The following is a 15,318-nucleotide window of genomic DNA, read 5'->3' on the forward strand; positions in this document are numbered from 1 at the left end:
AACAAGCTTACCCAGTTCTGTGAATACCTTAATTCCAATACAATGGGAATCCATCTAACTTACACTCTTAGCACCAAGAAAATTGAATTCTTAGATCTTACACTCTTCATTGAAGATGGTCAGATTAAGAGCACACTATATCGCAAACCGACATCATGTAATGCGGTATTGCATGCTGGAAGCTCCCATCCGAGACATCAAATTGAATCAATCCCCTTTGGGGAACTTACACGTGCTAGAAGAAATTGCAGTAAGGACAGTGATTTTCTGGCCTGTAAAAACAACATGAAACTAAGATTTAAAGCAAGGGGATACAGCACTCACATAATCAAAGAGGCTGAACGCAAAATCACCACTACAGCAAGAAATGACACTCTTAAAGAGGAAAATGTCAAAGGTAACAATCTTGCACAGGTCAGACTGATCACTGACTACAATCATGCGGCAGTGAGACTCAGAAACAGTATGAAAAAACATTGGAGGCTACTGAGTAATGACAAAACACTCAATAAATATATTTCTAAATACCCTCAAATAACCTATAGACGTGGTAGAAACATCAAGTCCTGGATCAGTCCAAGTTACCCAAAACCTGATGAGAAAACTCAAGATTGGCTCACACAAAGGTGTGTGGGTTTTTTCAAATGTGGATGTTGTAAGATATGCCCACTAGCCATGAACAACACCAAAACATTCCATATCCATATGGGAAAGGAGTTCAAAATCAGACAAATGATGAACTGAAACAGCCGTTTTGTGATCTACATGATCAAATGCAAATGTTGCAGTTTTTATATAGGCAGCACGATCAGAACATTGTAAGAAAGGATTTATGAACACCTGAGGGCAATCAGGCACAAAGATACCAGATATGTAATGGCATCACATGTAAATAACTGTAAAGCCCAGGATGCCAACAAAACTATATGGTTTTGTGGCATAGATCAAGTCAAAAGTGATCCAAGAGGCGGTAATCAAGAACTACATCTGAGACGTAGAGAAGCCCTCTGGATTCTGAAAATGCAGGCGGTAGAACATGGGATGAACACCGATCATGAATTACATTATTTTCTAGGGGAATGAAATTTAAGAGACTAGATATCATGATAGGAGCCCATCACTATACCGCCTACAATCTGTACAGATAACTTCCCAACTCTACACTCATATAAATGCTTTCGGTCATTTATATGTGTGGATGAATTGACCTATAGTGACACAGTCTTCACTGGGAGCAGTATTGCATATGTGCTGTCCCATTTGCAATGTAAGATATCACGTTTCCATGTTATGTATATATATATTTTTTATACAAATATCTCTTTTTTATATACACCTAATTATGTATGTCAAATTAAATTATGATGTCAGAATCGGTTAAGAACATCCAATATTCTAGAATTCATTCAGTACACTACCATGTCAAGTTTACTGAATATATGGATTGCACTACCGCTGTCCATGGCAGGCAGGTTCTCCCTTATCAAAATGGTCATCTTGCCCCTTTTTTATATTACTTCCTCAATATCCCTTATTACCCCGGTGCTTTCTTCTTTAGAACTCTGCGATCCGAATGGATTTGGTTGGTGTGGGGGGGGGTGACACTCGAGGCTAAAATGGGCTGTATTGACGCAACCGTATGCTAAGGGAGATTTTGACGTCCCGGATTTTGAGGCGTATTACATTAGCGCGCAAGCCCACTATCTGTACCACTGGGTGAAACCCACTCGACACATGCCTCAGCTTGCTGTCGAGGACTGGATCGTCCGTCCCATACCGTTGACTGGTGTGGTCTATGGGACCTCGGCTATGTTGGACACCCCTCCGACTACGGTATCCTGCACGATGGATGCCTGGCAGAGATTGGTGTGTAAAATTCGGGCACCTCTGTTGTATGCCCCACGTATGCCCTTATGTATCATCCTGAGATGGCGTTGCTGCAGGAGGCTGGATTCCAGAGGATGTGTCGCGCACTTCGCATGCGACCTGGGGGGACTTGTTCGTTACCAATGAATTTAGCACTCGGGACTGCTTTTTTGGTGACTACACCCCTAGTCCTCTTGAGGTTTTTTTATTATATACGGCTAAGGGAAGGCATGAGGGTTCTCCTCCCGGACTACCCGAGGGACCGGACTGTGTTGTCCCCCTTAATGTTGTATTAAGTAGTAGTGATGGTGCGCATATGGTGTCGCGTATATATGACAGTCTTCGCAAGCACACGCCAGAAGTCATGAGCACGGCGAGGGAACACTGGAATGAGGATCTAGGGGGTGAGATAACTGACGAGCAATGAGCAACGAGTATTGCTGTGCTATTACGGGTAACATGACAGCTAGTTGCCGCTTCAAGATCATTCATTACAAATTTTTTGGATTTACTATACCCCACTGAGAAAGCTCAGATTTCAGCTAGCTGACAATGAATGTTACGAAAGATGTGGGCGGCCTGGGGCTGGCTTCTTACACTTAGCTTGGGAATGCCCGCAGGTATTCCAGCACTGGGAGCAGGTACACGAAGCACTAGAAGGGATGTTGAGTATTGATATTCCCACACACCCCTTGACATTTTTGCTAGGGTATACTGCACAGATACCAAAAACCAGTAGGAAATTCACGGACGTGGCCCTACTTTTAGCCAAAAGACGACTTGCCTGTAGATGGGGGAGAGGTCGCGCTCCGAAATTTAACGAGTGGGTTCAAGACATGATATACTGTCAGGACCAGAGCAAGGTACATGCGGAGACTCAACCCCTACCTTCTAGACCCAAAGACATCTGGGAACCGCTGCGCACTTATTTGCTGCAGCAAGAGGCGGCGGCTGAGGAGTCACATAATCCGATGGTACAGGGTGTACATGAAAGTCTTGAGACTAGTGAGGGTTATTAGGGGTCCGGGGGACAAGGCAACAAGGTTCTGTATTATGACTGTTATCTGATGACCGGCTCAGGCATCGATGCTATGCTGTGCAAGGCGGGGGCTTACGATGTGACTTATGTTGGCTGGGGGGAATGAGATGATTTTTTTATTTTGCAATGCACACTGAGTACTTTGCTTATCCAGCTTGAAATGCATCGCTGGGGTTGCTGTCTGTAATGAGAATACACCGCTACACATTGATCCTTGTTTCTTTTTGTTGCTGTATAATGCTGATGACCATCCTGGAATGTATGTTTGTATGATGTTCCAACAAATACCCAAAAATAAAGGTTTAAAAAAAAAGTTTACTGAATATATGTATGTATTGTTCTTAACATGATCGATCATATATACAAATGAATAAGTCACGTTGGATACTGTTGGTATATTGGACTTAACAGTATGACTAATGAGATAATATTCGTAGTTAATTAATATGTTAACATACTCGCAGTTTTTCTGTAATGGCAAATATTCTTCTTTACTCTATGCCTCTACATGTACTATATCCCACTAGATCCCTACTTCCTGAAGGACAGAATGAAATATTACTCTTTTCCCGACTCCCTTTCTTCAATCTTGTATTATCTGATCACTTTTTTTCACGTTGTTTGAACTTGGAATATTATTTGTAATATTTATACAGGAATCAGCTAGCACCGCGAATATATATGTTAACACACCCAACATGGCGCCGATTGTTGGCGATTGACGGGATATGTCGATCCAGTACTTGGAGTGGGCTAAAGAACGGTGATGGATTAAACCCAGATCTTTTGACTGGGTGTGAGTGTTTGATTGGTTCAGATGCTCCGTCCATTACCACCCCCTTTTGTACCGCTTTTGGCCGCCATAAGTGTGGCAGGGTATGCTCAGACGTGACTCCCTTGCTCACTTTGCCACTGGATTCAAGCAAGCCGGGCTGAAGGCGGCTGCTATGCCAGAAACCGGTCCTCGGAAGCTTGTTTCCGGTCCAGGGAAGGCATGGCTTGGCAGTTCGGGCTGGACTGTTCCCATGAGGCACAGGGTCAGACTGATTTGCATATAGCCATGTCTGAACTGGGGTGGCAGAGTGGGCTAAAGAACGGTGATGGATTAAACCCAGATCTTTTGACTGGGTGTGAGTGTTTGATTGGTTCAGATGCTCCGTCCATTACCACCCCCTTTTGTACCGCTTTTGGCCGCCATAAGTGTGGCAGGGTATGCTCAGACGTGAGTCCCTTGCTCACTTTGCCACTGGATTCAAGCAAGCCGGGCTGAAGACGGCTGCAATGCCAGAAACCGGTACTCGGAAGCTTGTTTCCGGTACAGGGAAGGCATGGCTTGGCAGTTCGGGCTGGACTGTTCCCATGAGGCACAGGGTCAGACTGATTTGCATATAGCCATGTCTGAACTGGGGTGGCAGAGTGGGCTAAAGAACGGTGATGGATTAAACCCAGATCTTTTGACTGGGTGTGAGTGTTTGATTGGTTCAGATGCTCCGTCCATTACCACCCCCCCCTTGTATACTCTTTACTCTCAGCACCACCCTGAAATTAATATATGCATAGAGGCTCAGTCAAGAATATATAAAATCATAATTACTGAATTACTCTCAGAGATTACACTTTATCCATGTCGGAATATACTCCCTTACTAACTACAGGAAGGGAACTGGTCTGTTTGGTGTGATAGAAAGACCACCAATGTAAGAGCAACTACAGGTAACCAATGGTACATAACTCACACAATCTCAGGCTTGAGTATGATTTCCATCAGCCCACCCATTTGGCGGAACTTCGTCATCTGGAAAACCAGGAGAGCGGGGTCACCACTAGCCAAAGATGGTACTTAGGCGTAGATACTGGGCCTCCCAACAGGAATTAGAATATACTCCCAAAATGGCACCGATTATTGTTGGAGCCGTACTAGGCAGGACGGTCTAGTTTTTGACCGGCTAGCCCCTTTCGCCATATTTCTTCCTACTTCCGGTAGTATGTTCCACAGATACTTGGAACAATAGAGCCATGAAGGATATTCGGCGGTGCCAATAACAAGGTAAGAATGGCGTTGTAACCAATGCCGTTTTTCCGATGTGCTTTTTGCCTGATCCCTTATCCATTCTTGGATACTTACCGCGGTCCCCGTTTTTCTTTTTTCTGTTTCCTCATTTTATTTTAGCACCGACTGACGGACGCCAATACTGTCCGTTTGATCATCGAAAATGTGCTAATTGCAGGATCGATTACCTTTTGGTGTACTGATTTGTACACTCAAATTGGGGTAAGCTGTGTGACATTCACGGATATTCACGGTGTTGGGGTGGTGTAACAAGTAACTTTATCACTAGCATCACTTTATATGTAAAGACCTTATATGACCATGCACCCAACTGATTAGATATTAGAAATTTTTTATGAAAGGCATGGACATTATGATGCATTGTTTAAAAGGGAAAATGGTCCCCTATTGGCTGACCAAGTTTCCTCCACTCTTCCTACAGCAATTCTATGCGCAATATCGAGGCTTGGAGATTTTCCATATTCACCCAGCCAATTCTAAGGCTGGGACGGAAGTACAAGCGGTCAGAAGGTATGTACCCTACCTCCTGGTACCTGTACTTAATATTGTTGGATACCAATATAGTTTACACTATAATCCCCATGTTTGTATAGTCTAACCAAGAAGCACTGTTGTCTGCAAGGTAGGCCTGAGCATTTTGGCTCAGCGTTTTTACGAACTAGGGTTCACGGCATGAGTGGAGATTCACTCACAAAGCATTTCATTATTCATGCACTTTCCCCCTTCCTTATCACCTGCACCCTTCTTTTCCTTATGTCCTTTTTGATTCAGTTATTATTTTGGTTCTACCCACCTCCGGTCCTGATTGGGACGATGTAGGTCTTTATTGTCCCTCAACCTTTCCTGTATACCACCTCTATATGGTGGCGGGATGTATCATTGCTGATCACGTCTGCTCTTGTAATTGAAACACTAGCAAACTCACTGTCTATGTATCACAGTATGAATACCCAAAATATATTGGGGACTACATTATGCCTTCTCTGTATTTTTTCCCAGCCCTGAGGAAGTCGTGGGTAAATCCTATACGACGAAACACGTGTTGGCGGAAATCATTACAGGATACCATACATTAAAGACTTCTTGAAGAAATATATTGTGCTCCTTTAATGAAAAAATGTCATATTTGTAACTAATCTATGTTTTGGTGTGATAGGGATTTGCATAATTTGTTAGGGATCTGTGATCCTATTTTAGGGTAATTTGGATAATTGACCCTTCCCTAGGCACCCAATACCAATACAACCCATAAATCACATAATATTACCGAAATCTGTGAGCGCCTCTAACTGTCCAGGATATAATCATCCCATCCCGTATTATATAGCAAATTACCAGGACTTTAGCAAGTATTTTCATGTCACAGTTCAGTAACGAGAAGGGCCGATACGAGTCGCAGCATAGCGGGGATTTCCCTGGTTTAATTAAGGATGTGAGCAGGGCCTCGCGCATGGTTTCCAGCAAACATCCCTCCTTGTGCGCCACATAAAAGACGTCCCTGAGAATGGGGGCTAATATGGAGGCATATACTTTATAAAAGTCTATCGGCAGCCCATCAGACCCAGGGGCGCGACCTGATCTCATGTGCATGATAGCGTCTGTAATTTCATCCAATTCCAGGTCTAGGCTCAGGAATTTCTGCTGGGTGCTTCCTAACCGGATTGGTGTCACTACAACGCGGTTTTTTACAACGCATTCCGTTACATCGGAATTTTTACAACGCAGGATCCATTACATCGGATGCCATTACAACGCATGGCATTACATAGCAGATGCTATTACAACGCATGGCATTACATCGTAAGTATAGGTAAGTATATCTTTATAAAAAAAATGTAATTAAGTTAATTTAATTAATTTAATTTAATTAATTTAATTAAAATACATTTTAAAATAGTAATTAATTTAATTTAATAAATTTAAATCTATTTATTTAATTAAATTTTAATAAAAATTGTAATTAATTTTAATTAATTAATATAATGAAATTAATTTAATTTAAATATTTTTAAACATTATAATTAAAATAAATTAATTAAAATATTTTATTTAATTTAATTAATTTAATTAAAAAATGTAATTAATATAATATAATTAATTTAATTTAATAAATATATTTTAATTAATTTATAAATGGTAAATATAATTTAATTAGCCCTAAGCACAAACCCAACCCTGAAACCTAAAAACACCCCTGTATCCCAAAACCCAAACCCTGCCCTGAAACCTAAAAACACCCCTGTACCCCAAAACCCAAACCCTGCCCTGAAACCTAAAAACACCCCTGTACCCCAAAACCCAAAACCTGCCCTGAAACCTAAAAACACCCCTGTACCCCAAAACCCAAACCCTACCCTGAAACCTAAAAACACCCCTGTACCCCAAAACCCAAACCCTGCCCTGAAACCTAAAAACACCCCTGTACCCCAAAACCCAAACCCTGCCCTGAAACCTAAAAACACCCCTGTACCCCAAAACCCAAACCCTGCCCTGAAACCTAAAAACACCCCTGTACCCCAAAACCCAAACCCTACCCTGAAACCTAAAAACACCCCTGTACCCCAAAACCCAAACCCTACCCTGAAACCTAAAAACACCCCTGTACACCTGTACTTATTTTAAAAATTATTTTATTTAATATAATAAATAATAATTTAATAATATTATAAAACATAAATAAATATATTTAATTATAATTAATATTAATAAAATTAAAAAAATTAAATACTTACCTATACTTACGATGTAATGCCATGCGTTGTAATAGCATCTGCTATGTAATGCCATGCGTTGTAATGGCATCCGATGTAATGGATCCTGCGTTGTAAAAGTTCCGTTGTAAAAGCCTCCCGTTGTAAAAGTTGCGATGTAACGGTGCATTACCTTCCTAACCATGCCAATGCAGTATCCTCTAGGTATTCAGTCAGGTCCAGTGGGGCACCTCTTTTGGAAGAGTATAGGTCGCTATAGAAGTCTCTGAATGTAGTGAGTTGATCAGGAAGGTTCCTGTGTGTGTTGCCCTGTCCATCCTGTATCGCCGTTCTGTCGTTGGAGAACTTAGGAGGTCTAGTCGCGGTCACCAAAGCCTTACCAGGTCGGTCTCCCTCACCATACACCCTAGCCATATGTGGTTTACCCCGAAATCTACTCTCTCTATCAGCCAGGTCTTCATATTCTGTCAGCATGTCATGCATAGTGGCTCTAAGCGCGTGTCCGTTGGAGTGCGTATTAATGTCATTTTCCAGCTGTTTGAGTTTCTTTTCTAAATTGTCAAAATCAGTACACAGCGTTTTGAGGATACCACCCCCTTTGGAAATGCACCATCCCCGGGCCGTGACCTTAAAAGCTTCCCATACTGTGGTGATGCTAGAAACAGATTCCATGTTTCGTTCGAAGAATTCGTGTATGTCTTGCTCTATTTCCGCCTTAAATGCGGTGTCCTGCAGATACAAGGGATTGAGGCACCAGCTTCTATAGGTAGAGTGTTGTAGTGGGGCCTGCAATTCCACCACGACAGGTGAGTGGTCAGAGAACGTGCAGGCTAAGTGTACCACATGTCGCAGCCAGTGCGCCATTCCAGCAGGTAAGAATACATATTCTAGCCTGGCCCAGGAGGTACGGACCGCCGAGTAGTGTGTGCCCTCTTGTCCATTGGGGTGCATATGCCTCCAAGAATCTAACAAGCAATTGTCTGTTATGAGTTCCTGCAATATCCTGCATGAGTTAGTGTAGTGTGCAGGGGAAGCGTTGGATCGGTCCAGTCGAGGTTGTATTGTCGTAATGAAATCTCCCCCCAGATCACATAGGTGGTACTTATTTCCTGAATTTTATTCCATAGCTTCTGGAGAGTACAAGGTTCATCAGTGTTAGGGCCGTAGTAGTTGGCAAAGGTGACATCATGGGAGTGCAGTCGCCCCCGAGGAGACAATACCGTCTATCTACATCCGCTTCTGACCCCCTGGCATAAAGGCCACCCCACGCTTAACCAAGATTGTGACCCCACGAGCATAGGTAGAATAAGATGCAAAGCATCGATGTGAAGCCCATCTCGAGGCGAACAAGGGTGGAGTCGTGGGACATAAGTGTGTCTCCTGCAGCATTGCAACTGCTATGTGGTGCCCATCTAAGTATCGTATCACTTGTCTTTTCTTTCTCGTGTTGTTGAGTCCCCGCACATTCCACGACATTACTTTAATATTATGTATGTCAAGTGTGCCTACTCCCATTACTGTGGTGACAATAGCCTATATTCAACCATGCTGTTGCATACTTTAGTGAGTGATTAAGTCGCTCTTTGACACTTGAGGCATTCCCTCCCTCCTCCCACCCCGGCTCCCCCAACTTGCCGGGTACACAATTCCCTCCCACCCAGAAAACCTGCATAATGAAACTTTTACTGTCCCTTCTTACAAGTCTGTAGGGGGGCACGCCCTCATGGGGAAAACACCAGGGGTACACAACCCGCCCACTGCCCTCTATACTTTAACTCACACTTTGTGCCGTCTTACAGCAGACAGTCATGGTGGGACGGGGGCAGATTGCCGAGCACATTACAGAAATAAAGTGTAATGAACAGGTGAATACATCACCCTCGCGGGCCAGTCTTCCAACAGCAGAGCGTCCGGGATAACCCCAGGAGGTTCGGAATGAGCAGGGACATCAGCCAGGTTCTGATAGGGGTGAATGAGATCTGGAGTGGTACTGCACCCCAGATCCCGCCAATGTGGCCTTGCGGTGCCGTTTAAGACAGTCCTCGACCTGTTGCGGGTTCTGGAATTTTTTTTACTTCCCTTGATGAGTGATCTTCAATTTCGCTGGGTACAGCATGGCGTATGGAATTTCTGTGAATTTTATGCTTTTTCTTGACTCCAGAAAATTTGCGTCTGGCGTCCTGTACTGACTGCGTGAAATCCGGGAAGAAGGTTAAGGTTGTGTTCTCGTACTGTACTTGCTTCCTTTCGCGGGCCATACGTAAAACTGAATCTCTGTCCCGATCGTTTAGAAATCGGGCTATATGTGGTCGCGACGCTGCTCCCGGAAGGGGGCGAGCTGCCACAGATCTATGCGCACGCTCCACAGTGAGGTGTTCTGAGAAGGGTTCCCTGCCGAATAGGTCCACCACCAGTTTTTCGATGAAGTCCTCCATGCAGCCTACGTTGGTGGATTCTGCCAGGCCCAGGATGCGCACGTTGTTCCTCCGAGAGCGCGCTTCCAAATCCTCATTTTTGTCACCTATGACTCGAAGCAGTTTATCCATCTGTGTGAGCTGCCCTTTACTGGTGGTGGCGCCGTCTTCAAGGTCAGACACCCTGGTTTTGACTTCCTTAATACGCTGTTTGTGCTGATCTAGTTTATTCACCACGGCTTCCATGCGCAGGTTCATTGTGTCCATTTTGGCGTCTATAGACTTGAGACTGCGCTGCAATACCGATTAGGAGCGCCTTCCAGTCTTCTTCCGGTTCTTCTGCGGTCTCGGAGTTTGCATGCTCCGTTGATTGTGATTTGGGCACTTTGCCTAATTTGAATGGGATCTTGGATTGCGTGGTCTCTGTGTGCCCCATTTTGCAAAATCGCAGGCCCAACGGGAGAGAGAGGCTGTAGTTCAACAGTAATCAATTGACTCCCAGTCGCGAGATAATCAATGCGGCATGTCCATACACAATGCAGGGCGGGCTGCGCCAGTAGATGTCTCCTTCAAAAGGAAGCCCTCGGCTGCGGCTGGGGCATACACTGAGGCACCCCCACGTAGTTCAGAGGAGATCACCATCTCGAAACGCCATGTCGTTGCGCCCAGGCAGGAGTGAGCTATCCTGGGCAGTCTTTGGGGTTATTAGCAAAGTCTGTAGGCACCTAAGAAGTATTAGAGTTCGGACCCCAATGCAATAAGGGCAGAGGTACTTTGGAGCTTGGGCGGGGGGGGGTCTTATGGTATGCACATGTGTATGGTATCTCGCCTCGCTCTATGCTCCACACCCCCAGTCTCAGACCGAATCTGTCCGCTTCAAAATGGCAGCCGGAACTCAAGATAGCAGCCAGTAGGGCTGGATATAAAGGCCTGGGGTCCTAGCGTGTCAGTACGGGTGCCTAAGATGTAGGGCAGTGCGCGATCGTAGGTTGCTGCAGAGATGGCGGCTTCCCGCTTCAGTGGTGAGCGCTTTGGTAAGGTAAGATGGCGGCCGGTCTTCCCCGCAACTGCCGCTGGGTCTGCCGAGGAGAACCGGGCGCGGGTGATTACCGTGTGTGGGCCAAGCGTGCAAGGTTCCTTACTTGAATGCAGGTCCGGTTCGGGGCAGCGTCATGCAACAGGCTCCTTTCCACCACTCCCAGCTACGATTACCTCATTGCCGGTCTGAGATCACCGCAATGCTGTAATTTGCTGCCAGTAAATGATCCCAATATCGAGGGGGGGGCTTCGCCTCCAACTCCGGCTCCTCGTCCCACGTCCCAAGTTCGTGGGGGCGGCGGAGTGTTCCCGCAGCCGCCTGCCGCACGGAATCCTTCTTCCCCCCTGCCGCTGCGGCCTCAGTCTCGCCCAGTCGTCACAGCCGCATCTGTGCCTCCTCACCAGGTCTTCCTTGTCCGCTCAAAATGACGGCGGCCCGTTCAACTATAGTCCAGCAGGCTAGGCAGGCATATAAGATATCCCTGGAATCAGTAGAAGCTCAGGCATCTCCCTGTGTGGTCAGTTCTGCTCGCACACAAATAAGGATGGGAGTTAAGGATGTTGTTCTGCTCGGCTGGGCTGGAGCCTCACAGGTGCGCGGCCATTTTGGTCGTGCGCCACCTAGCGCCCCCGGGGACGCACTAAACTTAATTATTACTGAGTCTGACTTACAGCTGCTGACTTGGGAATGCAGTGTTAATGGGAAACCTATCCCAACATTTACAGTTTGAATTGCTGCTACAGTTATTGACCACGTATTGGTGTCTGCTTTTGTTAGTCACATGTGTGGTACTTTTATACTGTTTTGGCTATGATACGTGATCATGATGCCATCATGCTGCCTCTTCTTTTTTGGGGCAGGAAAAGTTAAATATTCCCATTAATTTGTAATATTGTTCCTACTAGGCCTAATGGAGTGTGAATCAAATGGACAGGTATTGATCCCAACAGTTTACTGCAAGACATTGTAAATAGAAACCTCATGTATATTAACAGGGGATTTTTAACAGGCTTTTGGATAGTTTTAGTCTCATCACATGTTCTACTAATTCAATGTTGACTCTTAAACTGAACCCTTCCCAAGTACAAAATAAGGGCTGGTTTGACCGTTCTTGTACTCAAGCCTCTCAGCATCTGAAGGTGGCTCTACATTGTTCCCCACAGAACCATACGCTAATTAAGTCCCCCCAACTGGAGTAAAAACAGGCCACCATTGTAAGAAAGAAGGTTTCTGCAGGAATAGGAGTGGTCAAAGCTGATTTTAGCTGCTGAATCTAAAAACAGAAAGCTATTCTGGGACACAGTTAATACCGTTTTTTAAAAACTAAAATGTTACCCCTGCGTTTAATTCCTTTGTTTTCTTCGAAGCATGGGTGGCACACGTTTTAAATATCAAGAGGAAAGGGATATTGAGGTTTGTGTGGTGGTGCGTAGGCAAAACCCCCTCCCCCTAGATATTTCCATTGATGAGGTCATCACAGCTCTGCATGATAGTGCAGGAGGAAGGGCCTCGGGCCTGATGGGATGCCAGTGGATGTATTTAAAGCTGCTAAAGATCTATGGGGACCTTTTTTAACCAGAGTGTTTAATGCTGCTGCAGTTTGTGAGATGCCATCTTACTGGAGTATCTCCATTGTTGTACCTATTTTTAAGAAGGATGACAAATCGGATACATCAGATACAAAAATGATCGCCCTATCTCGCTACTAGACTCCTCGATAAAAGTGAGGAGCAGAATTTTAATAACTTAACATAGCATAACATGTGTATTTGTAAAGCGCACATTCACCCTTGGGCATTGTGGCGCTGAATAACAGATGTTTATTGTTATCCAATGGTAGCCTTTTATCGACCTCAGAAGGATGAAAGGCTGAGTGGACCCACCGGGATTTGAACCTGTGACTATGAGGTCAAACACAGGCCCCTACAGTGGACACATTAGTCCATTAAGCCACCAAACCCGGCTTGAAGATGTTGGAAGAGAGGGCACGGGAACACTGTTTTATTCACAGCACAATTTGGTTTTAGAAAGGGCCTAGGGACAATAGAACAATGTGTTAACTTGGATCTGCTAATCGGGAAATATACTCAAGCTAAATCTGACTACCTATTCTTTGCGGATCTAAGTAGCGTAATTGATCTAGTTGATCATACTATTGTTTGGCCCACTCTACTTTCACTTGGCGCCCTTAAGTCAATTTTTAGCTTCCTTGCACGCCTGTAAGAGAATTTATCTAGTAGAGTCCATTACAGCCCCCAGGGCGAATGTTTGCACACTTTTAATGTGGCGAGAGGAATCAGACAGGGGTGTGTTCTACCTATGCTATTGTTTCCACTTTTTATCAATGGAGTTGACAACATTTTGCAGGTCTTATCAACCGATGCCCCTTGTGTTACTGGGCGTTCCGTTCCAGTGTTATTAAACACTGACAATGCTGTTTTGATATTGATGGAGCGAGATTCAGAATAAAATTTTGTCCTGACTCGCAAAGTTAAACTTCCATAATATAATAACCGTATTAATTGATTTGTGGTGAATTATTAACCAACCTAGATTAAAATGGATTTACATGACACGAGGGACTAACTTCTGTGCTCTATGTTGCATTTACAAGTGCGGGTAAAATAATGAACTAACCTTGTCTATTGTCTTTGTCAGTATTAAATGCGGCTGTTTTAACTAATGGCATGTGCTTATTTGTCTGCTTATGTTATGTTTTTACGTCTTTTATGTGACATAGTTTGTGGAGAATTTTGTGGCTTGTGCTTAAGCTAGGTAACATTGATTAACAGGTTAATAATTAGCAATGGGGGTGGGTAACAGAATGAATCTCAATTCTTTAATTAATTAATGTCTTGTGTTTGTTTGAATACTAGTTACCGGGAGAGAGGCCTAAGGCCTAGCGTTTTTAAGATGGTGCTTAGAATCCTGTCCAGAGGGGAGCCTGCACGTATTCTGAAGTGGAAAACTTTTATCACATTGACAGTTGTCAAAGAAATACTGAAGAATGGCTTTTGTGCAGGACGTGCTCTGAAAGTGACAAACTCCAAGGACAGGATAAGGCAAAGCAGCTACGCTAAGGAAGCAATAAACAGTTACATAATAAAATGTTGCACTTCCGAGGAAGCTGGAGTCGCATGATTGAGAGGAAAACGGTGTTTTAGAAAGCTTGACTTTTGAAATGAAATTGTGATGAGCTAACGTGGTCTGACATCTGTCAGCCAATTAGAACTCTGGATGGCAGGAAAAATAATACTTTTAGCGGAGATTAGCTAGTCAGAAAAGGTATAAGACTTGGCCCTTTTGGCAGGAGGGGGCTGGCTGACGCTTCTTCTCGCTTTCTGATTCCTGAAGGGCATGTCGTGCTGATGGACTTTGGCGCACATAAGGATAATAGGGCTTCAATTACTTTTTCCTTATAGGTAAAGAGAGTTTTAGACAGGGAAATAGACTTAGGGAATGGAAACTGTTACTTTGCTCTAATTCATATATGCTGATTTGCTTTAAAGATGTCAGTTCAATAATTCAATTGCTTTAATAAATGCTGTTTTAATTACTAATAAAATAAGATTCATAAAGAATGTTTTTCTTTGAATAAAAAGATTAATAAAATTAGTTTTTGAAACGACAAGCTGGTCTTGTTTGTTTATGGTTTAGTTACTATCAGCTGATCCATTTACCTTAGTGACTTAATATGTTATTTGCATAAAAACCACGGTAAAAGATGATAAACTGCAGATGTATATAAATGTGTAAATAGTTTGTATATAGGTTTTAATTAATTAGGTCACATGATTCAGTTGCTCAAAATTGTCTCGGTTGTTAATGGGCCTTGAGAGTGATATGGTGTTGGGTAGTGTTGATGAGACAATTTTCCTATAGGGGCGCTGGATCAATTCCTTGGTAGCAGAGTTCGGTTGCTATGGTAACTGTCATGCTACATGGTAATTACATAGGATTAATGTTTTACATATGTTGAGTTTGTTTAGTTGTTATATGTAGTCGAAAGGTGTTTTCCAGCAGTGTGAAAATTCCTAGTTGTGCCGGCAAGAGTAGTGTAACAGGTGAAGTTGCACAGTGCATTTGTTCTGTTTCAAAATAGTGGTATTGTCATATATCACTAGTGTTGTGGACGTACAGCACAAGTTTAGGAATTTTAGGTGTGTAAGGTAAAATGC

The sequence above is a fragment of the Lissotriton helveticus genome, chromosome 3_1, assembly GCF_964261635.1.
Source record: "Lissotriton helveticus chromosome 3_1, aLisHel1.1, whole genome shotgun sequence".
Taxonomy (NCBI): Eukaryota; Metazoa; Chordata; class Amphibia; order Caudata; family Salamandridae; genus Lissotriton; species Lissotriton helveticus.